The 27,400-nt window shown below is 41.0% G+C and overlaps 1 protein-coding gene across 5 annotated transcripts in view; it reads right to left on the bottom strand.

Annotated features, from left to right (window-relative positions):
* Positions 1–27,400, bottom strand: part of LOC117542932 (ras-related protein Rab-27B-like) — a 75,584-nt gene that overhangs the window by 25,796 nt on the left and 22,388 nt on the right. Inside the window, exon 1 of one of the 5 annotated variants that reach the window (XM_034210827.1) lies at positions 18,495–18,519. The exons of 1 other annotated variant lie outside the window; for it this stretch is intronic. The gene's annotated coding sequence lies outside the window, so the exon portion shown is untranslated. Of the gene's footprint in view, positions 1–3,754; positions 3,797–17,114; positions 17,250–17,384; positions 17,511–18,494; positions 18,520–27,400 lie in introns of those variants that run through there. 3 more of the 5 variants (XM_034210824.1, XM_034210826.1, XM_034210825.1) reach the window with 3 other exon arrangements.

Raw genomic sequence — 27,400 nt, forward strand, 5'->3', positions numbered from 1 at the left:
GGCGAGCAGCTGCATTCTGGATGAGCTGCAGAGGTCGGATGGCACATGCAGGTAGACCAGCCAGGAGGGAGTTGCAGTAGTCTAGGCGTGAGATGACGAGAGCCTGGACCAGAACCTGAGTCGCTTTCTGTGTCAGCTGGGGACGTATCTTCCTGATGTTGTAAAGCGTGTATCTGCAGCAGCGGGTTGTAGCAGCTATGTTTGCAGTGAAGGACAGGTTGTTATCTAGGATCACACCCAGATTCCTTGCAGTCTGAGTCGGGGAAACAACAGAGGTGCCGATGTTGATTGTTAGGTCAAGAGTGGGACAATCTTTTCCCGGAAGGAAGAGCAGTTCAGTCTTGTCAAGGTTGAGGTGATGATCAGACATCCACTGAGAGATGTCAGCTAGACAAGCAGAGATGCGTGCGACGACCTGGGTCTCTGAGCGGGGAAAGGACAGAATTAAATTGGGTGTCGTCAGCGTAGCAGTGGTATGAAAAACCATGCGGGCTAATGACTGATCCGAGCGAGTTTGTGTACAAGGAGAAGAGGAGGGGACCAAGAACAGAGCCCTGAGGGACCCCTGTAGTTAATTGACAAGGGTCGGACTCGGACCCTCTCCAAGTAACCCTGTAGGTGCGGTCTTTGAGGTATGAGGTGAGGAGGGAAAGTGCAGAGCCTGAAACTCCAAGTTTTTGGAGAGTGCGAAGGAGGATCTGATGGTTCACCGTGTCGAATGCAGCAGACAGGTCCAACAGGATGATGACAGAGGAGAGGGAGGCTGCTTTAGCCGTGTGCAGTTCCTCTGTGACAGCAAGGAGGGCAGTTTCTGTGGAGTGACCTGCCTTGAAACCAGACTGGTGCGGATCCAGAAGGTTGTTCTGATGGAGATAACAGGAGAGTTGTCTAAAGACAGTGCGTTCAAGTGTTTTAGACAGGAACGGGAGGAGAGAGAAAGGCCTGTAGTTTATAACATCTGACGGGTTGAGAGTGGGTTTCTTTAGGAGAGGGTTTACTCTTGCCTCCTTGAGACTGTTTGGAAAGTGACCAGAAGTTAGAGAAGTGTTGATGAAATGGGTGAGAAACGGTAGAATATCAGGAGCGATAGTCTGAAGGAGGTTTGAAGGGATAGGGTCCAGAGGACAGGTGGTAGGGCGGGCAGAGGTAATGAGGGTAAGAACCTCACTTGGAGAGAGAGGGGAAAAGGAGGTAAGTGTGTTGGTGGAAGGAGGGTCTGGTGACCCAGCGGTGAGTAGAGGTGAGTCAGAAAAAGAAGAGCGAATATCATCAACCTTTATTTCAAAGTGGTTAACAAAGTCGCTTGACAGAAGGGAGGAGGGGGAAGGGGCTTTGGGAGGGTCCAAGAGGGTGGAGAAGATGGAACATAGTTTTTTGGGATTGGAATAGGAAGATTGGATCTTATCTTGAAAGAAAGTGCTTTTTGCCTGAGAGATCGAAGCAGAGAAAGAGGAGAGGAGAGCCTGATAGGTTAGGAGGTCGTCACGGTGTTTGGATTTCCACCATTTCCCGCTCTGCTGCCCGAAGGACGGTTCTATTAGCACGCAGTGCATCATTTAGCCAGGGAGCAGGAGGGGACTGACGAGCCTGTCGAGATGTGAGAGGACAGAGAGAGTCCAGAGAGGATGAGAGAGTAGAGAGGAGAGTTTCTGCAGCAGAGTTTGGAGGCAGGAGATGGAACGAATCAGAGGAAGGGAGGGCTGAGAGCACCGATGAGGCAAAGGTAGAGGGGGAGAGGGAACGAAGGTTACGGCGGGAGGGGGGCAGGATAGGAAGAGATTAGTTTGTTATGTTTGGAAAGGGGTAGAGAGAATGAAATGAAGAAGTGATCGGATGTGTGGAGCGGGTTTACAGAGAGGTTAGAAGTAGTGCAGTTCCTTGAGAATATGAGATCAAGGACATTGCCAGCTTTATGAGTTGGTGGGGACGGAGACAGGGAGAAAGCAAAGGCGGTTAACAGAGATGTTAGTTTGTCTATCTTCCCCATCTGGAGGTTGAAGTCTCCGAGAAGTACAGCGGGAGGACCAGTTTCAGGGATGTGTGAGAGGAGATGATCTAATTCCTCCAAGAAGTCCCCCAAGGCGCCTGATGGACGGTAGAGAACAACAATGGTTAATTGTATAGGATGGGTTACTGTGACGGCATGGAATTCAAAGGTGGAAGGAGTGAAGTTAGGTAGCTTGAAGAGGGAAAAGCTCCATTTGGGAGAGAGCAGGAGACCAGTGCCACCTCCTCTGCCAGTGGGTCTGGGTGTATGGGAGAAGGAATATGCTGTGGAGAGAGCTGCTGGGGTGGATGTGTTGGATGGAGTAATCCAGGTCTCAGTGAGAGCAAGGAAATCCAGAGACTGCAGGGAGGCGTAGCCAGAGATGAAGTCAGCCTTAGGAACAGCTGACTGGCAGTTCCACAGGCCGCCTGAAACTAGATGTTGGATCTCAGTGGAGCATGTGGGATAGACGAGAGCAGGCCGGTTATATCGATTACGAGATACACGGGGCCAGTGATAATTGCGAGAAGACACATAAACAGGAATGGAGAAAATACACATGATTATAGCATGAGGGGCTAAACAACCAAAGAAAATAAAACACCAGCGATACTTAGCTCAATCAGAGTAGGATTTGCCTCCTCTTTGCCTCCCTCGTGACTCCTGCAGGACTCTAATGTCTTTGCCAGTCTTACGGAGCGTCCACACTACAGCTTCAAAAAAAGCTTGGAGCTGGGCGTGTCTGAAGCTTGGGGATGTTATTCAAGCAACGCGACCAACAACCAATCATATGAATCTCCCGCCCCCGACATACAAAGCAAAAACCCCCGGGGATTTTATGCGAGCAATAAATATATATAAACTCCCCAAACAGGCGAAAACCTACCAATTTCACCCACTGTCTCTGCCACCTCCCTCCATGCCTGGTTCCTCCGGTTTGTATCCGGGTAGGTGAAGAGGGTCTGGTCATACAAAACCGGGTGATTTGCTACGGCGATAATTAGTTTCTCCTCCATCTTTTTTTGAAATATAGAAATGAACGGCGGGATATCTCTCCCAGCTTAGACGCGGTTTGATTGGCTACGGCTTGAGCTGTCAGATTTTCCGAAACAGGATTTGATTGGCTGGCGCTGGCTACTCCGGCGTCTCCGGCGGAGACGGACCGCTATGCTACCCACAATTCAGTTCGGCGAAAAAAAGCGGCAACGTGACGTCACCCCATTCAAAGTGAATGGGCAGATTGAAGCTGTCGACGCTGTAGTGTGGACGGGCCGTTACTCCTGCAGGACTCTAATGTCTTTGCCAGTCTTAGCCTGTCTGACGCTCCAGGAAAGTGCTACCTAAAATGAACACCTGATTGCTGAGTTCTCACAGCTGTGGGGCAACGTCCCTTTAATTAGTTAACTCTCTGCAGCCGGTGGCCCTCAAAAGGAAATCGAGACTGGCTTCCTCCTGATTTGTTATTGTCTTTTAAGTCAATTACATTAAACCCTAAGTTATAAAGTTATGAGTTTAACCCTTAATACAGTTACACCTACTCAATAAAGCCCTTAGTATTCTACAAATGTTTAAATCAAAGTTAACCCTAGCAGTCAGTTAGTTCACTTTTAAGGTTTCAGTCAAATTACTTGTTCCCAAGTTTCTGCCTGACAGATACTGTAGCGGTTTTGAGATTTAAAATCACAATTTCAGTCAGATCAACTACAGAGCATTGATACAGAGTACACACACTAAAACAGAGAAGTCTAAAAACAGAATGATACTCACACAATTCTAGAAGTCTCCAGTAGCTTTCCTGTCAAAATCGAGTTGCACACTGGCAGGTCAGTGATTAGGATGAGATTTAAATACAGTTTATGTGGGGGGAGTGGCCTCAGATCACAGCTGATGGGTCTCAATTGAGACTGGCTTCCTCCTGATTTGTTATTGTCTTTTAAGTCAATTACATTAAACCCTAAGTTATAAAGTTATGAGTTTAACCCTTAATACAGTTAAACCTACTCAATAATATATATATATATATATATATTATATATATATATATATCGCAGGGGAACAAACTATCGCAATGTCAGTTTTTTCCAATATCGCGCAGCCCTACTTGTGATGGTGCTGAACTGTATTGCCTTTGTCTTAAAAGTCTTACTAATGTTAAGCCTACCCTTGTTGATATAACTGGATTCATTGCAGATTAAACTGCATTATGTTCAACTAGGCGTGCATTATACAGTGTCATTTAGTGTAGAACTAATATCATAAAGTTATAGCAACTAATAGGAAAAGTGGATCACAGGTTTGCTTCAATCAGGTTATGGAGGAAAGGTTTTGTGTCTGCTAAACCTTCCGTCTCAAGAACAAGCAAGAACAAAAGCATAAAACAGAGACATTAAAAATGTATGAGCCGTCACACCCAATAGCAGAATGGAAACCAACAGAGAAGAGGAACATGTAGAAAGACTACAGAATTAACAACAAAAAGAGATGACTTGAGTTTACACATCATTAGCATCAGCTGATGGCATGGCATAATGGGTCTCATTGTAATATAAGCGCAATAAACAGGACTAATGTCTACTTTATATGACCATACTATAACTTTATAAAGCTATTTCACTTGTTATTGAGTATTGATACCTTTAAAGAATCCCCCTTTTTTTTTTAAAACCACAATTAAAATGCATCTGATCTAATTGACTGAGCCCAAGGATTCTGCACACGACAGAGAAAACAACAGAATCCTGACTTGTTAAAAAAACTAGTCCTCTCATAATGGATACTGAACATGATAATGAACAACTCAACCATCATGTGTTGTGGTGTTGCTTTTGCAATCAACAGGTTCAATCCTACACTGACCAGCGACATATATCAGTTCCAACACTGGAGCAGTCTCTTCCTTAGAGAAGCATGAAACCACCCGACAAGCCCCAAGTGTAATTTCCAGTTCTAGCAGATTTATAACACACTGTGCATTTAATCTGAAAAACGAAGCAAAAAGACAAAGGAAAAAAGATTGTGTCGAGTCCAACAGCTGTTTTTTGGCAATGATGTACACATTTGACTCCATTATGAGATGGGAATGTAAACTTTCTGGCTTTATTGTAGAACTGATTAGAGGTAAAAGGGACTGGATAGACATATCGTTTGTTTCTTTATAATGAAAACAACTGTTGGGATATAAAATTAGATGCGTTACAGCCAACAAATGTTTTTGAATATGCGTTTTGCTCGGGTCATAAGATTTGTTACACTGTAGCTTATGTGCATATGATAGGGCGATTTGAAATCATGCGATTAATTTTTTCTTCTTGTGTGTCAGTCATCCACACCAATCAGAAGTGCTGTGCTCCACATGTACCAGCCATTGTTAACCAATCAGAAGTGGCCCATGATAGAAGGTGATAGACAGATTGATCCAATCACCTGCCAAGTATTGAAAGTGCCTGCCCTTTCCAAATGGCTTCCAATGGCACTTTCCTAGATGGCTTGGTGAAACAAACCGTCTGAGTCAGGTTAGTAATGCTCCATCACATGTGTTACATCTATTACAGGGTGAATCTTAAACTGAAGCTTGACTTTAAAGCAACCCAACGGAAGTTTCATGTAAGTTGGGTCGTTTAAAAACAAATATCGCAAATCGAATTGTAATATCTGTCAGAGAAATCGCAATTAGATTATTTCCCCAAATCGTGCAGCCCTAGCATATGACATTAAAACCTTTGAATTGAATCTTTGAAATTCAATCTGATGTTTCCTAAAGCTTGAAAAACACAAAGTAAAATGCCAATACTTGACAGACACCCTTTAATTAAGACACAATGTCGTCCGTATTTCCGAGTAAAGTAAACATTGGTTTTCCAAGAAAAATGTATATATTAAAAGGTCAGCAAACATTTGTCAGAGACCTTTGTCTCCGACGGTTGTGGCCTTCAAATCATCTTGAACAGGTCAGACATCTAATCTGTTTTCCATCTGATCTGCGGTCTCCTTTGAGGTCATTTGCTGTCGTTAACAAATGTATTCTCCAGAACAATCAATAACGGTTAACATGGATGAGGATTGACCCTTTGATTATCCAATTTGTGCATTCTTCCTTCAGGTTACTCCTAAGATTGTCTGAAACCTTTTTAGCATTTCAGGCCCACTTAACAAAGCAGTGAGGCGCATTTGAGATGGCACAGCAGAAAGATCAATAGAGTGAACCTAATCAGCAGCTGGGTGGCTTGCTGTGTACAAAAACTGCAATTACTACTCTTACTTCAGGCTATTCTTGTAAAACCAACTTCTGCATGAGCAAACAGATAAGGTTCATCCACACTGTCCAGCATGGATAAGTGGTTTTAAAGAAGGACCAGAGAGACCGACTACATTCATCCTGTGGCTTCTGGACTCATAACCAGATCAGATCATTACACACGCTATTTATCCATCTGTTGATGCAACCATAGCTTCCACAACCCCTCTCTTATCCCACAGCAGGAGGTGAGCTTACACCTGTAGAGTTAGCACACACAGCTGGATCTAAAAAGGTCAACATGGATGTAGAAAACTGTGCGGAAAGGATGGATGAGAAGGTCAACCTCTAAGGGTCAGAGTTCAGCAATTCACTTGAATGGTATTTAATCTTATCATAACCTCTGAGTTGTTTCAGCTAAACGCTTAATGCCAACATCAGCACTCTCACTTTAAAAAATGCTATAAACAGGGCTGCACATAACTGGTGAGCAGGTGCGCATGCGCACCTCCGCCAAAAAAAGAGCACCGGGTCATTTGAAAAAAGGCGCATTTGCGTACCAACATTGTGAGAGGGAGAAGAGAGAGAAGGGAGAAGAGAAAAGAGAGAAGAGAGAGACAGACATTTGCGAGTTGCATATGAAGTCAGGGCCGGCCCATAGCACTGGCGTTATAGATGTTCACCTAGGGCGCCAGATCTGTGGAGGCGCTGCGCTGGCAGTTCTGGGAGGGAAAAAAACATTTTTGACCGTTGGTGCTAATCCTAATTTTCGGCCTTGATGTAACAATATTCATAATTAAGTAGATGTAACACCCTTTTCACCCCGGTTCCACCTTTCATTTGCCCTGTACAATGGGCGCTGCAAGTGATGAAAATGGGGGATGTTGGCTTATCTGGCACCCGCAGCTCACAGCCAAAATGCGAGGGAGAGAGGGAGGGTGCACTGGTTCCGGTGCAGTTGTTATTAGCATCTGGTGCTAGCTGCTCTAACGGATATAAGAAGAAGATGTTTCTACAATAATGTGGAGGGAGAGTCCTCTCCAGTCAGACTGAGAGGCTGATGACTATAGCTCAGTGAGGTAAAGGACTCTTGAGTGTTTAGATAGTTCACTTTAGTCTAAGTTATCTCAGTGGGTCTCAAACGTTTTGATCACAATTTATGTAAACACATATTTTCAAGGCACTCCTTTATAATTATTGGGATAAACAGGTTTCAAATCATTCCAATGTATACTATAGGACAGTAACCAAAAATATCCTTTAAAACTGGAGAGATAAAAAAAAATGCATAAATAAATAAATGTTAAGGTAAAATAAGATATGAATGAACAACACAAATAAAACAAGTTACATTCATTTGTTATTGGCTATGGTAGGTAATTGGTTATGTTCACTTATTTGATTACATCCACTTGTCTAAGATGACAACAGAGACTTTCGACCCAAACCCAGCTGTTGACTTGTGGATGCAAGCAGCTAATCACAGACTCAACCAGAGAGAAAGAAGTAGGCCTACATTATCAGCTACCATGTCTGACAGAGAGGAAGACAGAGAGGAGAACAGTCAGGAGGGTAGTGATGACAGCTTGTAGGATTACTGGTCGTGCTAATGTTGTCTTGTGTTCACCTCTGCATGTGTGTTCTGTGTTCACCTCTGCATTTGTGTTCAGTGCCGTGTGTCTGGCAAATAAAGACCCCCTCAAAAGTTACGGTTTATTTCATTTTAAGGATGAGCACCAAGCAACATCTCCAGGTGCTCCTTTGAGAACCAGGGCAAAAAAGTGATGTGCACCCCTGGCTATAAATATGTATATCACCTGAAATGTGTAACCCTTTTAGACACATGCTGATCCAAACTTGTATGGGGCATCAGATTATTAAAGGGTCTAATAAATGGCTAACTCATGTTGCTTTTATCTCCATTCCAAACAACCGCACATAAGGACCAGTGACTGAACAGATGGTGTTTACAGTACTGCACCAAAAACCTGTGACATCTCCATCCAAACCGATATGTTCTGCTGTTCTCTGTCTGAGGTCGCTTTAACAAGTCAGTGATCCAGTTCACAGCGCACCCAGGTCATTAAAGCATTTCCATTTCCTTCACAGCCGCACAGAAAGTGACGGTTTTTACCATTTCGTGGAGGCGTGTGGCGCGTTAGTGCGTTGGTGTTGGGATCAGGGGGGCACAGGTTCAAACCCCACTGCAGTCAGCATGTCGTTGTGTCCCTGAGACACTTCACCCCAAATTGCTCCTGTGGGGATTGTCCACAGTATTGAGTATGTAAGTCGCTTTGGATAAAAGCGTCTAACAAGTAACATGTAATGTAATGGTTTCTTCGCAATACAGAAGAATTATTCCATCTCCAAAAATCTACCTATACAACAGAAAACCCAAAGAAGAATAGGTTCCGTTTCATTGATTGATTGATTTCAGAGGAGTGCAGGATAACCCCAAAAAACTAGGATGCCAAAAGGAGACATCACACATCTTCAAGTGTCTTTAAAAAGAACCAGCAAGATTTTAAATTCCAAATGCGAAGCTCTTCTTGTCCTGAGAGAAGTAAACTAACCCCTTTCAATTGCAGCACTTAAATTAGACTAAATCCGACCTCATGAAACTTAAGATAATCAGGATGGAGCTGCAACCTGCAGGTCTCCTGACTTCAATAGTCATGATGTGTTTAGTTAAACTATTTACAGCTATGATCACGTACAGGACAAACTGTTGAAAAACACAACAACCAGGCTGTGTGCGGCAAGTGTGGCAAAGCTGTGATGTAGAGGCTTTGATGATTCTATGATTTTTCAGCAAGCCTTTGAGTTTATTTTGGCTGATATACCCTTTCAGGGGAAAAGGGACAGAAGCTGTATTTAAGTTATTCCCACTCGTGAAGATAAACTTCTGTTGTTGCAATGTTGAGGTAGAATGAAGGAGTCTGGAACGTCGTTAGCCAAAGCACTGAGAGTTTATTGAACACAATACAAACAAATACGGCCGGGGAGATCACTTAGTATCACACTGTCCTGTGGTCCACCAAAATCATCTCTCTCCAGAATAGACCCAACACGCATCAACATGAGGAGAGGCGGGCCCACAGAAGCCCGCGTTTACCTAATCAATAGCAGATGGGAGACAATAATCTACTTGTCTTAAAGAAATGCAGACAGGCCTGAACCCTTCCCCCACGGATATAGGAGAAGCGTTTGACCTGTGACCTCAACCTACAGAGGAGTTTTTGACTGATACTTACAAACAGATGTTTGCAGTATCACAGATTCTAAGAAACTCTATAATCAAGATCAGATTAAAATATTCTCTTACACCACTTACATTGACTTAACATGATCAGCGAGATGTAGTAGTTGAACAAGAAAGGATTAACTGCTTTATTGGTCTTTTTGAAACTCAAATACAGGAAGCTAACTTGTGGTTGGAGAGATTAGTTAGATAGTAGTGCTCTTCTTCCTCTAACAAACTATCTTCAGCTGCATAAATTACCCAAACAAGCGAAGAGGGACAGAAGAATCTATTAAATTAGTCTCAGAGCTTAGTGAATCATTGGTGTTTGGCCAAAATGGAACAAAACAGAAATGGGTTTTCCAACAATAACGTAGTGGTGCAGAAACAAGTCCTAACACCCAGAAATTCGTTTTTTTTAACATGTTTTTGGTCAGAAGCCTGAGATGGGTCTGTAGTTAATATAAGCCTAAGAGAAAAGTGCAAAGCTTCTACTGTATGAGTAATACATTGGCAGTTAAGTGACTAAATTAGACTTCCAACGTTTTCACGCCAAACACAAGTCTGCCTTAGCTCAGCTGTGGATGACACGAAGCCATGCATATACTGTATTATAACGTTTGTCTATAGACAACAGTGAGACCTTTTATATCTGCCGATTACATTTATCTCCCAATAACATTAAAACGGTGTTAATGTGGCAATTAGGCTGCTGAACAAAGTGTTTAAGTATCATAAATGTGTGTTTGCCACACAATTTATTTCCAATTCAACATTCCAGTGGGAAAATGTCATTGCTTTTAGTCTTGTGATGCTTCCTTCTAGGTTAGCCCTTCACAAACTATGTCACCACTGCAGCACTCAGACCAGCAATTTGAGATACGATATGGTGTTGAAGTTGGGCCATGACATCACAACAGGATTGTTTCATGCTTCAATGCAGATACATTTTTATAAAAAAAGTGCTTAATCATTGTCAGAGCATAGCCAATGGGTTCCAATTCCCCTATTGGCCAATGCATTCAAACTTTTTGCCCTTTAAATGTACTATTATGCAGCCAAAATCAGCTCAAATGTGATTGGTTAATACTACGAGGACTACATACGGACACCAAAAAGCTTCTGATACCAAGTTCTTGTCCCACCTTCAACAGGTTCTGAATGTACATGCAAATATGTTTAAAAACTAAACCAGCTGAAATGATTGAATGGGTGAAATAGGTGGCAATAATGGAGCGAGTATGCAGACTACTAAGGACCTAAAACTGGCTTAATGGAATACAGTTTTTAATAAATTAACACTTTACTCCGCTCTTCAATGAACAACCAAACTATCAGTTCTGTTTCACAGCACATTTCTTCTTAATGTGACTCTTCTCCATATATTATATTCAGTTAATCTGTTCTTTTTCTCAAGTGTACTCTGTTTCATTGCCTATTGAGTTGGAGGTCATGTGATCAGCCAGCTGACTGAATTTGTCAGGGCTCGACATTAAGGACTGCCCGGGGCCATCTAGTGTTTAGCTCGGGCAATGAAGCCTCACCTGCTGGTTGCCCGATCGGGCAATCTATTATGCCAGTATCATGCAGCTCGCGGATCCAGTAATGAGTGACCCGACATTAAAACTAATCATATCTATAAATAGTTTAGGTAGTTTGAGAGGTAATTAAAATAGCTATGTGTGATATTCTAACCTGAAGTGTGTGTTTTGTTCCGCTCACCGCTGCATGTGATCATGCAGAGCTGCTTGTCGACTCGTCAGCAGCAGCTGATCTCTCTCTCCCGTCAGATTAGACTTCACTCGTGTTTATGTCCATATCGATCCGATCCAGCTAGTTCTAGCTAATGATATGACTACCTTCTTATTAAAAGACACCTACACAATAAGTGTCGCCAGTGGAAAATATTTTTGGTGGGGCTGTTGATATAGTGAGTAAAAAATTTTTGGGGAGAAATGACCCCTTAAATTAGGACTTCTGGTGATGTAATGGCGCGTTTCCAGTGCAGCGCGGAGCTCGCTTTAATGCTGCGTTCAGACCGGACGCGATGCGAATATTCGCTTCGCTCTAAACGCTCCTATCGCATCGCTCTAGTCGCTCGAGTTTCACCGCGGCTGCCAGCTGTGTTTACTCGCATCATTTTGTGTGCTTCGCGGATGCGTACGGCTCCTCTCGACTGCCGCTCGGGTCTGCTCGGTCAGCTTCCGGATGAGGAGGCATTCGTTCGACCAATTTACAGTAGATTACAAACATTTTAACAGAGGCCATACTAGTGTAAATAATGTTTGTTTTGGCATTAATAACTGAATATAATGTTTTCTACTTTTTTACATCTGGGAAGGCATTTGCCTTCATCAGATGGAAAGTGTCTTGACCAACAACTTAAGTATTTCTTATAGCTATGCAGGGCATGCAAGCGAGCAAACACAAACAAGAACAAACAAACAAGTGAAATGAAGAATAAAATTGAACAATATAATATTGTGGTGGTTCATCTTATAATTCAGTCTAGAGAATGCACCAGACAGCATCTAAGACCTACAAACATCTAAATGTTCTAGGGGAAGGCCCCCCAAACCCTTCGTGCCATTTCGTCCACGCGCATTTTTCAGGGCAATCTCTATTGGGCTCAGGGCCATCTGTAAATTAGCTTAGATGGCCCACAGGGCCATCTCCCAAAATCCTTAATGTCATGCACTGTTTGTGGTTCTGTCATTCGCCCCAGGACAGTAAAGCACACAGCATCATTACAAGCTGGGTCGTAAAAATACAATGATCTCTTGAACTTCTTTACCATTGAAAGTGGGTATACTGTTAAGAGGCTAATCTTGTGTTATATGTGTGTGCTTGAGTCCTATACTACTATACTCAAGCACTTATTTCGTAGAAGCAATAACAGCCAGTGTCAAGTAGCAACCCTCATGTTACATAGAAATGGTGATATAAGTCTAAGCTATTCATTATGCTGTTTCATTACAAACGTCTCATCCAATAAACCCCCATGTGGGTTCAATGCCTAGGGCAGAGACATTGATCTAATTTCTCCACAGGAGCAAAACTGCTTCCTTTGAGCAAAGGTTTCAAAGTGAAATCTCTAAAGCCTCCCAAAATAGTAATGTTGGTCAAATTAAGCTCCTTTCCTTTAATAACTTTTGAATGCCCTCTTCACAAGCCTTTAAACATGTATTTGAAACACATGTATATATTGTCCGCCATCTTGCTTTATCTCAGTATTGGAGCCAAATGATATACTGACAGGAAATGGAAATCAATTTAACCTTTGACACCTGTTACTGGCTCATCCGGTCATTAATCTGGTCCTGAAGACAGATCGTATAGCCCTGGTGTGTTCAGAAGTGCAAGAGTGTGTGAGAGAGAAGGAGCGGGTGAAAGATAATTAAACCAGTGACTCACAATGTCAGAGCAGACTGGGCTCTGGTTTCAGACAGAGGGTGAAAAGATTTTTGGATACATGTCACAGTGGAGACACAAAATACAAATATGAACCTTAAACTGACCACAATATGTCCTCTTTATTCTCTGTGTTTATCAAAACTATAATATAAAATGTTGTTTTTTAGCAAAAGTGGCTCAACATCAACATTTTAAAACATTTGCACCGTTTTAAATGAATACTAGGAAATGCAAAGGAGGTATTAACATAAATGATACCACATACTTGAAAATGTGTTCAGTAGTCATTACATTTTACAATAGGCTTTTCAGTTGCTTCTTTCAAATTATTATTATTACTACCACTTATTTTTGTTCAATGAGATATAGACATGCTGCGGATGTGAAGCTGGCGATGGAAATTATATACACACCACAACATCTGAAAACCCATTTAGACGTAGAACGATTATTGAAAGCATGTCATAAATAATGGGAAATAAGATGGAAACTAAACGCACACTAGATAATCAAATATAAATAGGTGTGATGAAAAATAATATAATACATGACATGGAAAATAAAACCCACTGAATATGAATAATACAAATGTTACATTTGCGTAAAGCACATACACATTAATTAATTAATATTGCACTAAAACACTTTGAAAAAATAAGTATATTCTTAGTTTTTCCATCAGTGGTAGAGATTTGAATATCTAACCCAAAAACTCAAAGGATTTCACATTAAGTGCACTCACCACCAATCAAATTATTACATTTAGTCTCTCTTTGGTCTTCTTTTTGAATACATGTTGTGTCTTTTATAACTTTACTTATGCTTCTTGTTACTGTGATCAGGTTAATGTTTATGAAACCTGCTGCATACTTGATTATATTTTCCAAAATATCATGGTATTAAGGCACCAGTTGGTAAAACTAGACACTGTCTAAATGATGTATCACTTGTAAGGCACTACTTCTATTCTATTTATTGTATTTACTTGCACTATTTTATCTGTTTTATTGTGTTGCACTGTTGGAGGAGCCTGGGCCCTCATGACATGTATGACAATAAAAGCCTTGAATCTTGAAAGAAGTCTTCATCACGCACAGACACACATGTCACTGTCCTCCACTATGAATAGACAGAGGGGGGTTTTACACTTCCAATATGTCACATGCCTAACTTTAAAAACAGACACTGAGAGGAGGGGGGTGTTAGTTTAATAGATGACTTCACATAAGCGATAAAAAAACATGTCAGCTACTATTTCAGCTTTGTTTGACACGGAAACTAAAGCGGACAGTGATGAATACAACGTACAACATTTGTGCTGAAAAATAAAAAACCGTTGACTTCATAAGACCTTATTATTGAGAAAGGAAGCCTATACGGAGACAAAAAAACCTGTTCTCCTGGTATGGCATTTTAAAAGCGATAACATCAAGAAGGTTTTTCTTCCACTTAAGTGCCATAAAGTAAGGCCAAGTGCAAGATGCGTCATGTTTCAGTGTTTAAAGGTCCCATGTCATGGCCATTTCTACTGATCATAATTCCATTGTTGAGGTCTACTAGAATAGATTTATATTGTGCAATTTTCCAAACTCACATTGGTTTCTCACAGCATCTCTGTATAGTCTGTGTATTCACTCTCTGTCCTAAACGGCTTGTTGGAGCTCCTGCCCCCCCCCCTCCCTGTGAGCCCAGTGTGCTCTGATTGGTTGGGACGTTGCGAGGCTCGCTGCTCAGTGAGCTGGCTTACTGGTGTGGTTTCCGGGTCGGCGATACAGCGTGAAACTCATCCTGAGCACACAAACACTCACAGCCGAAGTAAAAACAATAAGTGTGGCTTGATATTGAGTAAGAAAAATGGTTATAAACGCTGTGAGAATGGGTCTGCGGAGAGCATTTCTCCGCGATCCCAACTCGTCTATTACCAACCAGGGGACTCCCTGTTAGTTGAAAATGTACGCTAAAGGTCCCCACCCCTCCTGGTGTGTGAGGGGCTCCGCGGATTGGTCCATTTTGCGGTTCCCGGAAGAAACAAATGGAAAAAGAGAAATCTCCAACGAGGCGTTCTGGGGCAGCACAGACAGGTCTTTTCTGTGTTAGAGTTTTATTCGCTACAGGGTGTACTTTGAGGGTTTGTGACTCTGCAGACCGTTTACATGCAGAAAAACCTTCATAACACACAAGGGGATGGGTAATAACCGGAAAAGCATGACATGGGACCTTTAAATACCCAAGGGTGTTTCTTGTACTTGAAACAAACACACTCAAGTCATTTTATTTTCAAAATGGCATCTACATTTTCATCATTACGCATCATTTAGTCAAATATTTACCTCAGAATTGACTAAATCATGAAAGAAGAAGTGCTTCTGTTTGAAGAGCAGTAGAACAGACATTTTAATTAGTGTTTTCAAACATTTTACAGGCTTTAAAATGGCTCTAGTTTTCCTCTGAAGTCAAACCAGTTTTAAGATAATTTTTCATTTACACAGAGGTTCCTATATCAGAGTGTGAGACTTTGTGACCAGTTCAAAAGACAAACTATAAAAAACGTGTTCATTGAAATTAAAGTGTGCCCCGTTTGATAATTAAATACGTTAAAACAAATCAAAGAAACCGGACCTTACAGGAGTAGAAATACAGCTGTTCATTATTTGGTTCATGAGTTTAACAGCAAACTTCTGTGTTAATGTTGTGTCTGGTAAAATAATAGTCAGCCCAAAAACAAACCAGCCTGGAATTGTACTTTTAAATATTAATAGCAAGAAAGCTTGTTTGGGATTGTATCAGAATAATGTCCGTGTTCATTTTAATTAAACATTACAGCGGTCTGCCTTCACAATGGATGTTCAAAGCATAGATACGCCACTAAGCTTTGGCTATACAGCAATACTGTTAGGTAGAAAAGATTAGTAGGTTTTGGAGGTGTCGTGAGATTTGCTGACCAAAAAAACAAAACAGGAAAAAAAAACCATTTATGGCTACTGTCAAGTTGAAAACCACTGCATTTTAATTTTCATTGCCACACCAGAAGCAAAGTATGTAGAAACTGGGCTACTTAATGAAATGATGGAGCTGGCAAGCTAACTGCTAACATGCTAGCCATCCCTGAATGTGCCAGTGCTAGTCAGTCAAAAACAATTGCTGCCCATCAAATGCTCTATTTTAACAGGGTAGCTAGCTTGGTCGCAAAAGAAACATTACAGTTAATTCGTGAAGGGTTTTCGAGAGATGTTAATAATCGATTGACTCCTGGCCCATCCACTTTGATAACTTAACCAAACAGGTTTATGCTAATCAAACATTTGCTTAAAAGACAAACTCAAAGACTCAAATAAGCCAAGTGTAATACAGTAAGAGCTCAAATTACGTCTTTTCATGTACTTCTAAGGGAGAATTTAGATTTAAAAGTGGGTTACTGTCATGTCTTGTGATAACTATTCCTGTAGAGTAACTGCTCGCTCTTTTGGTTTCAGAAACAGCATTAAAAGCAGCTGATTTCAGTGCGTAATTGTATGATCGTCACAGTGGAGTTAGGATTACTAGGCCTTTTAACCGTCTGAAGAAGTTGCTACAGTGTAAGTGTGAGCAGGACATTTTAAAGTCCATGATGTGGAAAATTGTCTTTTGCTTCATCTCTATGAAGGCAATACGTGTTTGTATGGCTCCCATAATCTTTGAATCAATCAGTCCTAATTTTTCCTTTGTCTAAGTCTCAGTAGAGCTTCCATTTCAAAAATAAATGGTCTTACAATTCAACATAATGTATTTTCGTAAAACACAAATTCTATCAACAATATTATAAAGTGTGCTGTGTAAAAGGTTGACCCCGTTTGTAAAGGCTAAAAATCATCTTTAACCCTTTTAATAATAATTAAAATATTTTTATAGCGCCTTTCCAGAGACCCAAGGACGCTTTACAATGGGAAACAACAAACATAATAATAGTCACACAGATACACAGCCTTTTCAAAGGCTTACAAACTGTCTCTATTCTGTATGTCTTGCAATAAATGATGAATGATTTAATGAATATTTGGTAAACCCTCTTCTCATATTAACAGACACAAGGAACAGTTTCCAAAAAATATACATAAACAGACAACTACAAGTCAAACTGTTTTTTTGATAACACTAAGTTGACAAAAGTCATCCCTTAAACAAGTTTAAGTAGAAACAACAACCTCCTGTTTAAATTATCACACATATAATGAGACAGAAAAAATTAATGAGTAGCTTACAAGCTTCCAGAGAACAAGCAGGCAGGATGATGCAGCTGAGCGCAACAACGCAGCAACAGTTTCCAACTTGTAGAAAAAAGGGTGTGATCACATTCTCCAGCTATAGCAGCCTTTTCCCAGCTAAACACATTTGTTTTTTATCTCCATCTGCACACAAACCCTTCTTCTGAGTCACCTTGCAGCGTGTCACATGCCTACAAAAGTCAGCTTTGAATTGTACTCGCCAAAATTGGCCGAACTAACATCCTGCTGAGCGTCGGAGCTCCTTACCTCTCAGTGGCTCCTCAGCTGATTCAACAGAGTGTATCCTGAGGGAGATACGAGCTATCCGGAGCAGCTGACCAGCAGCCCTGCATCTACACCCGACCGACTGACCGAATGAGTGGGAAGCTGGATGACTGGATGACTGACTCTCTGGATGACTGACTCTCCTTCAGCTGGAGGCAGAGAGCCACTCCCCTCACTCAGCAGCTGACTCGCTGCCTGCCTGGCTGGAGGGATAAATGGATCACTAGTTTAATGGCTCTGCGTTGCTGACTGTCTCACTGGTTAACCGAATGAATTCCTGCCTGAACAACTGAATGAAAGACTAACCAAAATGGACCAATAATTCACTGAATAACCATCTAAATACAACTTAAAAGCTCTCGAACAGACCAGCTCATCACAGACCGTCAAACAAACTGAAAACCTGCATAAAGGGCCTGGCTATTTATTTATTCATTATTCGAGAGCTATTGTATTTCTTCGAACTGGTGTCTTTACACAAAATGTGAATATTACAATGTGAAAAAGTAATATATTTTGTCTCCAAGTGAAGACGATTGTTCTCGGATTTCCCAACACAAATGAAGCCATCAACTAATTACAGCGGACAAATTCGAAACGTACACTGTATAGTAAATAGACTATAGAACATACCAGATTCACCCCTTACATTCTTACCTTTTACAATAACTGTTTACCCTAACCCAGACTAAGATATACTTGTTCTTGATTCAAACATTCAAAGGCTTTATTGTCATATGCACCCATGCTGCAGTGTAGTTGGCAAAGAACATCCTAAATCCAAAGCTCCTCCAACAATGCAACATACAATACCCTAAAGACCTACAAATAATTAAGTAAAATAGTGCAATTGACACAATGGTGCAAGTAAAATGCAATGCCACATGATATGGCAAACAAAAACTTAGGCTATGCAACAATTTACCTTAAAAAGAGACTTAAAACAATGCTCTCAATACAATTCACATCACTGCCGGAATTCATCGTTTTGATGTGAAATTATTATTTATTATGAGTAACTTACTCTATGGCCTGATAACCAACCAACCAACTATCCCAATTTAAACCAGTATAGTTAACTGGTGTCCTTACCATCTGAGCAGCAGGCCGCCTGGTTGTTTACCCGCTGATTTAGAGGTTTTAGAGTCTCTCTTCTTCTCTCACTGCTTCTCTGTGTAATGAGAGGGTGTGGCAGAGCTACAGTTAGCTAGCTCTGGACGGACACACACACACACACAACCGCACACTACCGCACACTTCCTCTACCAGCATGACCTGAGGCTTCTCTGCACTTACTACCTGATAAGGGTGCGTGTTTGTGTGTGCAGCAGTAAAACAGGAAGAAGATGGTAAAACAAGGATAAAGGATAAAAGACAGGTACGGTCTTACACATCACATATAGGTTTCCGATCAAATGCAATGGAAGTCCATATAGGAAACGGTCAGTATGGATGCTTTGATTAAAAAAAATACAGGACCAATATACATGCCTCGTGTTGAATCAGCATCAATGTTGACTTTTAAAATATATGTCCGTAATTCAGCAAAAAGTAGTGAATGTATTCTTTTGGATCAAAGCCATGACCTATTACCTAACCATCACCAAGTACATTTTCATGTGTTGTTATTTTTTGGATTGTTCTAATCTTAATTATAACCACGCATGTAAAACTGCGAGTGTAATCTTAGAGAAAGAACTTCTTCCATGAAAAGATTAATGAGAATGCAGTTTGGTTGGATTACTATTTTGAAGGAGCCAGGGCTCGTCTACTACATGTAAGATAATATATTATAAACCTCAATAAGGATTGTAAAAAACTAAAACAAATATTAGTCAGAAATTGATGGCCAGAACTGCAGGTTTTCAAATTGAGTATAATTCAAATGAGAGAAATGTTGTATCTCCTGGACGATATGACTGTTGTATTACAGTTAATAGTTTAAAAAATGTATGGTTAGTATTAAAGGTTACGTGAAGATTGAGTTCCATTACTAGTCCACTGTTGCAATACAATTACTGTATATTATTTTGCTTGTATGTAAATCTAGTTATTTGGCTCAACCCATTGAGATTTTTTCCACAACCAATGAGCATATTACTACTCCTAGAACAGATCTGCCCAGCTACAATTAGTGTTATTTGCTCCCCTCGGCTCTGAGCAACATCGTAGCATTGGTGAGTCTCTAGCTGGCCATCAGCCATGACAGCTTCATTAGAAACGTCCATCACCCAAATTGACAATAACAGGAGGAGACACCACAGAGCAGAGAGGGTGAAGGGATACAGGCGGAGGATATTTCCTCTTCCATACTCCTCCTCTCCTCCCTTAACACAAGGAGACACTTCAGTTAAACTGAGATTTACTAGCTTTAAACCGATATTTAAATGAGTTGCTGTACCACATATGGTTTGGTTCATTTGGACCCAACCAAGAAAGAAAAAAAAATACAATAATGCCTTAAGGCTTTTAGTTTTGTTTCACATTGATTTACTTACAAATAAACCAATATGGCTGATAAGTGACTATTTTCGTGTCAAAAGGGTAACCCTAGATTAGGAAAAACTTTGCGGCCCATTCACCTATACTCACCTTAACCATTTTAGGGTCAATGTCTTATCTTTAACCGTTTTGCGAGGGTTTCACACAGTTTTTGTTACTCATTTACTTCACTTATTTCATTGGGCACACGTAAGAGTGGCACAGCGAGCATTTTTCTTAAATGATTGTGTTTTAGAAGTTTGCTGATATACAGTAGTGCCCACTGGATGAGCTTGTTAGTTATCTAACTGCTAACTGGCTAACCAGTCAGGCATGCTGGTCGTGCTAGTTAATCACAATAACTCTCCAATGTTCTTCTTATTTTTACTGGGCCATTTACTCCTTAATTGCATCATTAAAGCTTAAATCATTAAAGCTCCCAGCTACTTGAGAAAAACTATTCCTTCTGTACCAGTAATACAACTCGAAAAGTGTGTCTGTGTGTCCTAACGGCCCTTCCTAACGGCCCGTCCACACAGCGGCGTGCGTTGAAGCTTCCAACGCTTCTGCCCATTCACTTTGAATGGGGTGACGTCACTTTTAGCCGAACTGCATTTTGGGAAGCGACGTGGAGCGTTGCTGGCTTCAAAAGTTGAGTAATGTTCAACTTTTGACGCCTCGACGGAGGCGTCAGCCAATGAAATCCCGTTTATGCAAATCTGCCAGTACAAGCGCTAGCCAATCAAACCGCGTGTATGCTGGGAGCGACTACGCAGGTCATTTCCTCATATTCCAAAAAATGGAGGGAAATTCATTATAGCGGTAGTGAATCACCCGGTGCTGTATGATCAGTCTCTGTTCATCTACCGGGATACAAACAGGAGGAGCGAGGCATGGAGGGAGGTGGCAGAGACAGTGGGTGAAACTGGTAGGTTTTCGCCTGTTTGGGGATTTTATATCCAGTTGACTTCGTTTTAACATTGCTATTGCTTTGTATGCCGGGGGCGGGAGATTCATGTGATTGGTTGTTGGTCGCAAAAAATCCCCAAGCTTCAGATACGCCCACCTCCAAGCGTCAACGCACGCCGCTGTGTGGACGGGCCGTAATAGTAAAACTAACAAACATCTGTGTGGCTTTAAGTTTAAGAAAAACATGAAAAATGTGTTTAAAATATATAAAATGTCTCTCTGCATGCACTTATTGGATGGTGAAAGAGATGTTAAAAGCATGTGTTAATTGGAAGATATGGCTGAAAAGCATACATTGATTTTTGTATATCTCTGATGTCCCTTTTAAGCTGGTTTGGAGTCTACATGTGTCCGAGCAGTGAGGCATCATGCAGCTCATGTTGGTGACCTTTAAATGTCACCTTTCCACAACACTGACACCATGACAAAACAACATCTATCACCTGCTGCAAGGACACACTGACAGCAGGAGACACTATTCTGCTACACCAGAAACTATTCCTTTCCCTATGAGCTTTCTTTTCTTTAAGACGATAGAAGGCTTTATCTGGGAGTCATAAAGACAAATTCTCCCAATATCCATCATTTTCCATCTCGCAATGGTTACATTTTGATTTCATACCATGTCCCGTGTCAACTTCTGGCACAGATGGTATCTGCCTTCACACCATGTTGACATCCAATTGGGTGCATTAAGCTAACTTCAACTATTAAAGATTGTTACATTTATACAATCATTTAATCAAGAAAGCAAACATATATTCCACAGAAACTTAAAGCATGGATTTAATAAGAGAACTGCATACAGCATTGGAAGTGGGGTCCTGCTCTTTGAGGTTCAGTGGTTCATAAAGCTATAATGGCTCAATTTATAAGTATAAAAATACCCTACTCTCTTTTGCTTACTTTTGCATTTTAAGGGGTTGATAGCGCATGGTTCCATTAACCCTGCATACCGGGCGGTCTCAACTCAGCCAAATGTCTTTTAGCATATTATACAACTTGCAGTATAGGACATTGTGGTTTTTTAACTGTTGTACTGAAAAGTTAACAATCTAAAAAAAAATGGTATCCGCTCGTTCACAAAAAGTGTCTTTATGGGCCCCAGGGCATCACATGACTGACACGCAGGTCGTAATTCCACAGTTGGGGCACTATAAAAATGGCTTCAGAGCCCGGCACTGTTCCTGGGGGCTCGACTTAAGGCCACTTCACACCAACCTGAGACCAAAGAACGTGTACCGAAGGCATCCCGACTTTTACGCCCGCCTACACCGCCCGCCTACGAACACACCACAAAGACTTCAGTCGACGAGTGGCAATAACTGTCCTTACCAGCAGGCAGCGGTAATGTGTGTTCGTCATTCAAAAAGAGGCAACAGCCAATCAGAGTGATTTCTTTGGCCGACTTTCTTTGGTCGATTCGGCCGCGGGAGGTGTTAAAATGTGCCGTAAAGCAACGACGGTGCGGGACACACCAACCTGAGTAGGGAGCCGCAAATGCCCGAATGAAGACATTCTTACCAAGCACAAAGATCCTCTACAAACAAGACAATCCTTTTATTACTATTAACGTTTAATGTTGTTTTTGCTTGCCTGTAGTCACTGAAAGCAAAAGGTTTGCTTAGAAAAAAAAACAGCATTCCCTCAAACAGCAGTAGACTAGTCTGTCTGTCATTGTCGGTTGTTGGTGCCAACATGGCGACGTCAGCAGGACCGTGATATCGCTCCATGTCATGGAGTCTTTAATAATGTTCCACATGATTTGTATAATAGACAAATGCACCGAGGGTAGGCAGAAACATAACAGGCCAGTGGACCAAACCATGGATTTACTGAGACAACACAACCTCTCACACCACTGAGTTTGAATATTTCCCCCTCTACGCTAAAGTCCCTTTAGAGACATACTGTATACGTGTATTTGTGCTTCTTTCCACTAAATCAGCACCAACAGCAGCACTCGACTCAGCTCAGAAAGCTGCAGAGAGATGCTTTGAAACATTTACAATCCCTCAATCACATTGGGCTGAATGTGAAAAGGGCAACAAGGTCCAAACCAATCTGCTCAGACTTTGACATTAAGCATTAACGTGCTGCGAGTCGGGGACAGCCATTCGCCAATTCCTGCAGTGAACCAGAGAGAAGTGCTTAAAAATTTAACGTGGTGATATATTGCAAGGGTCTCACTGATACAGAACAAGACACACAACCGACACAGAGATGGAAATGAGTTCACGGAGAGAACAAAGACACACACACAGCTCGCATCACTTTCACAGGGTCCACTGGTTATACAACAGTCATCGCTGCCATACAATTCAGAACAGAATGTGAATGGTGGGAATCGTCTGTCTGTCGATGTTTGTGTGTGTAAACATATTCAAAACTGCTGATAGTAAAAAGCTCTAAGCCTAACACAGAACACATACATCACACTGCAACAGGCTGCAAAGACAATTCCTCTTTATCTGTCCGTTAGAATTTACCTCACACTTTTCAGTCAGACACGAAACGAAAAAAAACACATTTTTCTTTCAGAAGCAAACAAAACAACATTTTGTAAGAACAAATAAACTACAACGACATTGTAGATACGGATGTTTCAAAAGAGCATCAAGCTGCATTCACATGATACTCCGTTTGCTCTTAGCACACCAGAAGGTTGGGCGCAGGGCGGTGAAAACTACCAGTCAAAGGTCTGCGGTAATCATGATACCACTTGAAATCATTTGAAACTTGGGCGCAGCGCTAGGCGATAATTTTGATCGCTATCGCCCAGTCGGGAGGCACCGCAATTTCCATAGAAACAAAACGGCAATGTCAGCGCAGAGCCGTTTTACCGCGTATCATGTGAAGGCTTCTTACACTGAACAAAAATATAAACGCAACACTTTTGTTTTTGCTCCCTTTTTTCATGAGATGAACTCAAAGATCTAAAACATTTTCTATATACACAAAATAACCATTTCTCTCAAATATTGTTCACAAATCTGAGGTGTTAGGGTAATGTTGTAAATCGAATGGCCCATGGTGGTGGTGGGGTTATGGTATGGGCAGGCGTATGTTATGGACGACGAACACAGGCCACTCGATTCACAACATTACCCTACCCCTACCCCTCACACCAGATACTGACTGGTTTTCGGACCCCCCCAATAAAGCAAAACTGCACGTTTTAGAGTGGCCTTTTATTGTGGCCAGCCTAAGGCACACCTGTGCAATAATCATGCTGTCTAATCAGCATCTTGATATACCACACCTGTGAGGTGGGATGGATTATCTCGGCAAAGGAGAAGTGCTCACCATCACAGATTTTTTCAGATTTGTGAACAATATTTGAGAGAAATGGTTATTTTGTGTATATAGAAAATGTTTTAGATCTTTGAGTTCATCTCATGAAAAATGGGAGCAAAAACAAAAGTGTTGCGTTTATATTTTTGTTCAGTGTAACTCCAGCCTATTTGCAGGAACAGTGTCTAAGCTTCTCGGTGGGCATTTCCCTTTACAGAGTTTCACTAACAACCGAGACAAATACTGTGTCTTCCCTCCTTCTGAAACTAAATCAACCTTGTAGCTTCATCAGCAAATGATGTAATAACTTTGATCACTTACATGCAACAGCATTCCAAACTGATTGATTTAAACGGAAGTAATGAACTGAAACAAACGGATCCCAAATGTTTGGCAATTCTAAGCAATAATCTAAAGTTGCCTTTTTCATGTTGAGGATTAAAACAGGAAAAAGGCATGTGTCTTTAGGACTTTAATGAACTGCCAACATTTAAGGATGTATTTTTGATTCAGCTACAGTTTTACATAACCACCAGCAAAGTTGTGGCTAAGCTGTTGGTGAAAAACAATGTGTCAGTCACAGTTTCCATTACAAGCCTTAAACACCGGAAGAATGTCCTCTCCTTTAACATTGTTTACCCAGGGACAAACACTCTGCAGAACACAACTGAGTCTTTCTCCTCAGAGACTGATAGCATGTAAGCAGAAGGTCACTAGTTCAAATCCGAACATAGGGACGAAGCTACTCCTTACAGACTTGAGAACAAGCAGGGATAATTCTTTGTAAAATGTATTTAGGAAGTTTAAACCTTTAAAAACACACAAACCCTACAATGTTACGTACCTGGTTGTAATAAAACTACTACGGCACAGAGCAGTTGGGTCAAGCGTCATGAAGCCTCACATCAATCCACACCAAATAGGAAGTATAAGATACAGTAACCAGAACGTGCTGATGGTTTATTGAACACATAAAGATCATTGAGGTTTGTATAAAAGGTGTTATACCCTTGAAAGCAGGTTACAATAATACAGAAAGCATGCACACACAACAACGTAGTGATGAATCTACGTGTAGCACGACAGATAGAAGCTAATATATCAAAGTCAGTTATTTGATGAACAGGTAACCAGCGCAGGAAGTTCACATTTATTTTTCCCCGTCAAGATACAGACGGCAGCATTTAAATTATCTGAAATCAAAAATGCTTCAAAACGTAACCCAGTACAAAAGATGCAATGTCTTCTGAGATGAGTATCAATTCTAAAACTGACAATGTTGGTCGGTCCACCACTTGAGGCTAGTGCTGCGTACCGGTACGCCGAACCGGTACTGGACTTGTAAAAAGTTTCGGTTCAAGTCCGGTTAAAACCGGAACGTCGGGAACCGGTACTTGCAAAAAAACTAGCACTTACGTATATTCTCCTTTTTGTTCTAAACCATCTAAAACCTTCCATAGATCGAGAAATTTGCGCTGAGAAAAGACGAAAAACATCGTTTCGGCTTCTGATATGGCGGCCATTACTGAACTCACGAAGTCTCGCAAAATATCGCAACTACTCGCGAGATCTTTGTGACGTCAAGGGAAGCTAGCGATGTGATTGGCTTAGACATAGTGTCTTGAGTCTTGACAGTCCACAGTCTCCTCACTGTCCGAGTGACATAGATGATAGATGCTTAAGTTAACTATGTATGACATTTGTATCAAAATTGTATGTACATCACTATGTATGTACTGTATAGTGTACACATGTAGAGTTGTAGAAAATACATGGTGTACAGACAGTACAGTACACTCTGACTGTACAGTCACTACAGTGTATACTGTACAGCGTATAGTCTACTCTACACTCTACCTTTCAGCAAAGTTTTAGGCTCAGTCAGCTCAGGGACTGTTTGGTTACTTTAGTTTGGTAAATGAAATAAATGTTTGAACTTTGTAGTAGTTCACTGTAGTTGCTGTCATAAGTCATTTGTAGACTAAGTGGCAAAAAGTTTTTTTTTTACATTTGTACTTTGTAGAGAAATGTAGACACAAGTTGGAAGGGAGCACAATAAACCTGACGAGTTTGAATTTGAGTTGATTATGAGCTTATTTTCAATTGATAATTAGCTCACAATAAGTTCACTTTAATAAGTCCTCACACAACTTGACACAAGCCATGGGTTCAGGTCCGGACTTATAAGTCCGAACCTGAACCTCTGGACTTGAGTCCGGACCTGAACCTGAATGTGAGTCCAGGTACGCAGCACTACTTGAGGCCCTTTAAGACTTTCATTATACATATAACTTGTCTCTTTGAATAGGAACAAACATTCTGTATCGCTGTTATGCCGACGATGGACAATTGTACCTTTTAGATAGACACGACAGAGGTTGCTCTCGGAAATAACTTGTTACCGTCTACACAAAACTAGATATTGAATTGGAGTGGCCCTTTCTCTAAATAAAAGAAACAAAAGCAAGGTAATTATGTGTGGCCCTCCTAGCTCTGTCACCAGTCAAATGTGTATAACAAAGTAAAACATTTCAATGTCTTTTTAAACACTTTTACAAACAGGTCAGTTGTGTTGTGAATGGCAGCTTTTATAAGTTTTAAATCTCAGCCAAATACAAGCCATTTTGAATAATAATGTCTTCTTATCTATTACTGTGTCACCTCTTGACTTGATTACTGTAATCTGTAATCCCCTCTCATGACTGTTATATAATCTGTTGTTGACTTTTTTGGTCTTTGATTTTTATTGTAATACATTATGTTTTATTGACTTTAGGGCATATTGTACGTCTTTAATTATTCATACTTGTATTGAGGGACATGCTAACCTAAAGGTACCTTGGGTCCAGTCCTGTGTTTTTTTAAATGTGCAAAAACATTTAATCTGTCAAGACTGTAACACAAGGGTGTCAAACTCAAATACACAGTGGGCCAACATTTAAAAATGGATACTAGTCGAGGGCCGGACTGGTTCAATGTTTATTGCAAAACGTATTGAAATTAACTTATTGCACATATTAAACTTGGAACTAACAAAGCTTGGATTATTGCCTATAAAAACAACATGAAACATTAAATAATCAGTTGCATTCATTTCTTATGGCTCTATCTGCAGCTTTTCCGGAGTAATTTCTTATGATTACATTTTCCCACAGGCCAACAACAGCTTCAAAAAACTATTTCCCTCAAAGAGAAACCCAAACATGCCCTGTTGTCGTGAGAGAGAAAGTGCAGAAGGAAACATCCATTAAACT

Source organism: Gymnodraco acuticeps, unplaced genomic scaffold (assembly GCF_902827175.1).
Source record: "Gymnodraco acuticeps unplaced genomic scaffold, fGymAcu1.1, whole genome shotgun sequence".
NCBI classification, from domain to species: domain Eukaryota; kingdom Metazoa; phylum Chordata; class Actinopteri; order Perciformes; family Bathydraconidae; genus Gymnodraco; species Gymnodraco acuticeps.